Source organism: Nannospalax galili, unplaced genomic scaffold (genome assembly GCF_000622305.1).
Source record: "Nannospalax galili isolate Female #2095 unplaced genomic scaffold, S.galili_v1.0 scaffold708, whole genome shotgun sequence".
Taxonomy (NCBI): Eukaryota; Metazoa; Chordata; class Mammalia; order Rodentia; family Spalacidae; genus Nannospalax; species Nannospalax galili.
In genome coordinates, this window is record NW_008358110.1 from 626,474 (window position 1) to 629,876 (window position 3,403).

The window sequence follows — 3,403 nt, forward strand, 5'->3', positions numbered from 1 at the left end:
CTACCTCTCAGGGAGCAGGGAAACAGCAACAAGCAGGGGCAGTAGACAGACATCTTTTATAGGCAGTTGGGTGGTTGGGTAAACTTCCATGACATAGGCTGGGCAGTTTAGCTCAGAACTGGTTGGTCTCCCAATAAGCAGAGGAACTTTCCTGGAGCTAAGTTCGAACCCACTGCTTTTTTTTTTTTTTTTTTTCTTTTTGAGACATGGTCTCCCTGTAACCCCAGCTACCGTGGAACTCACTATGTAGGCCAGGCTGGCCTTGATCTCCTGCTTCTGCCTCTGCCTCTGCCTTCTGAGCACTGGAATTAAAGGCTTGTGCCACCACACCCAGCCCAACTCCTTTACTTTTTTTTTTTTTAACCACTCAGACTGCATCATGTCTCTCTCCCGAAAGAGAACAGAATGATCATCAATGGCAGAAGGCAGTTGCAGTGAAGCAACACCAACAGCTGGCTTCATGCTTGGGAAAGAATGCTACCTCTCCTCCTTGTGGTTTCTGGTACTCTACACAGTCAGAGAAACTTCTCTAGCAATGAACTATAGAAACGATCCCTGAGAGTATAGTCTTCCCCTTTACTTTTTTAAAGCTATGATCCACTGTTGCCTGGTAATTCTCTCTCTCTCTCTCTCTCTCTCTCTCTCTCTCTCCCCATCCCTCTCTTTCTCTCTCTCTTTCTTTTTCTCTCTCTCCCCTTCCCTCTCTTTCTCTCTCTCTCCCTCTTTCTTTTTCTCTCTCTCTCACACCTGTTACAACTCTAAAGCTTAGTCATACATTAACAGAGTCTCAATATCCCTGGTGTTGTTGGCTGATGAGTTCCCAACTACACTCCTTTTAGGGGCATTAAGTGAAGTAAGTCTTCACATATTTTTAACGTGAAATGTCATCATGTGTTATTTCTACACTTACAAGTATAAGTCATCTTTGATTCTGCCCCTGACTCCATGTGTTGTGCCTGAAGTCCTGTCTGCCCGCTCCTCTTATCCTGGTAGTCAATGCCTAATGCAGGCCCTCTCCTTCTCTCTCATAGTAGAACCATTTCAGTAGCCTACCATATCTACCAGTGTCCCTCCAGCCAGCCTTGGGCCACTACTCCAGTGAGTACAACCCCTGGGCCTACAATGGAAGGAAAGAACTGATTCCCAAAAGTTGTCCTCTGAAGGACAAGTTGTACCTCCTCAAGCAATTCCTCTTTCTTTCTCTCTCTCTCTCTTTAGCTCTCTCTCTCCACAGATAATAATTAAAATAATTATTTTAAAAGTTAAACAGTAATAACAGTTAAAAATCCTGTTTACAGCTGGGCGTGGTGGTGTACACCTTTAATCCCAGCATTCAGGAGGCAGAGGTAGATGAATCTGTGAGTTCAAGGCCGGCTTGGTCTACATAGTGAGTTCCAGGCCAGCTGGGGCTACAAGGAGACCCTATCTCAAAAAGACAAAAAACAGAACAAAACAAAACAAAAAATCGTGATTGATGGCATCACTCTATTAGACAAAACAAAGGTGTAGTTGACTTGAAGTGGGCGTGGCAGGCCAGCTAGCATAGCTGCAGCAATGATGTCAAAAGCTGTGTGGACTCCACACAGTGGCTGGTCTAGTATGGCAATTCTCCATGCTCACTACAGTGTGCATGCTCCCTGCCCGTCCCTGCCCCCTCTGAGGTCTGGCCTCCAAGATCCTTCCTTCCTTTCAGCATTAGCTCTCAGCGAGCATCTCTGGATGGACAGGGAGATTCCACAGCTGTCTGTCTATGCATTATGAAAGATTTTTTTAAACCACTTTTTTGTTACATTGATTTTTTCAATTTTTCTGTTTTCAACTTCATTTATTTCTTTTATTTTTGTTCCTTGCTTACTGGTAGCTTCACGTTTAATTTGCTCTTTTAGTAGTTCCCTCAATCTGAAGCTTAGAGCATTCATTTGAGGTCATTCTTTGCTAAAATAAACATTTTAGATTATAATTTCTGCTGTACTTTCTCTTTTACATACTTCCCACAAGAAGTCAACTAGGCCAAACTGGTTAATAATGTTGTTCAGCTGTTCTCTGTCTACCTAGCACTTTTGTTTGTTTTGCACTGCTAAGGATGGAACTCCAGGTTCCATCTATGTTAAGCAATGTTCATCCATCGAGCTGTATCCCCAGACTTGACAACTTGTCACAATGACAAGCATTTCCAACTGTAATTATGGACTCATCTATTTTTCTTTAAGTCCATATACATGGAAAATCTGGAAGCATTTGGTCTACACAAAGACTTTTACATTAGCCTAGGATATACAATGAAGCCCTGTCTCAAGAAAAAAAGAATAGGAAAAAGGGCTGAGCCAAGGAGGAAGGGGAGACAGAGAGGGAAGAAGTGTGTCCTGTTTTCCCTCCCAGTCTTACAGTATCTGTCCTTTACATGGCATCCTTTTTTTTTTTCTGTCTTTTTGAGACAGCCCTAGCTGTCCTGGAACTCACTATGTAGACACCAGGCTGGCCTCAAACTCACAGAGATCCGCCTACCTCTGCCTCCCGAGTGCTGGGATTAAAGGTGTGCGCCACCACATCTGGCCTACATGGCATTCTTTTAGATTGATTAATTTTTATTTGCGTGTGTGTGTGTGTGTGTGTGTGTGTGTGTGTGTGTGTCCCATCAGAGGCCAGAAGAGGGTATCTAATCTGGACCTAGAGTTAAAGATGATTGTTAAGCCAACCAAAATGGGTGCTAGGAAACAAACTCAGGTCTTCTGGGACAGCAGCAAGCACTCTTAACCACGAAGCCTCCTCTCTAGCCTCTACAACAAAATATTTTTTAAGTTATGAAAATCAAAAATTTTGAGACTGGAAAAATATGGGGGCGCAGGGATCTCGGAGCGCCAGCTGCTGGGCGTGGCACCAGTCTCCTGCGTGCACCTGGGGTGCGGTGGGTCCCACACCGCGTTGCTGTTTGGGTCCCTGGCTCGCCGCGTTGCTGGCAGGTCCCTGCTTCTCCGTGTCGCAGAGGCTCTCTGCTACCGGGGCTGGCCCTACCGGGGCTGGCCCAGTCGGGTTCCATCCCAATCCACCATGCACTTCCTCGAGATACGAGATCCGTCAGCTGCCGGATCGCGTGGGAAGGTGCGGAGACGGCGAAAGCTGGATTTCCATGAGTCGTGGTTTACGAAGAGACAGCTCTCTCCGGAGAGGCAGGATCACACAGAACTCAGCTCAGTCAGTGGTACAGCTCTTTTATTCAGTGACTTAGCTCGGCTCCAAGTCTTAGTGATCCAGCTCTGATTATTGAGGGAAAACCAGGATACTTTATACTGTGGGGGTAGTGGTAAAAGCCTTAGCTGATAGGTACTTTTAGGATGCCTCATTTACATGTGGTGGTGGGCTCCTGCCAGGCTGCCAGACATTGTCTGAAAATCACACAGGAAAA

The 3,403-nt window shown here is 45.6% G+C and overlaps 1 non-coding gene across 1 annotated transcript; it reads right to left on the reverse strand.

The window, feature by feature from the left end:
* Positions 1-362: 362 nt before the first annotated feature.
* Positions 363-571, reverse strand: LOC115068151. The gene has a single exon (XR_003847526.1). It is a non-coding gene; the product is annotated as a small nucleolar RNA U3 (small nucleolar RNA).
* Between the last annotated feature and the right edge of the window lie 2,832 nt (positions 572-3,403).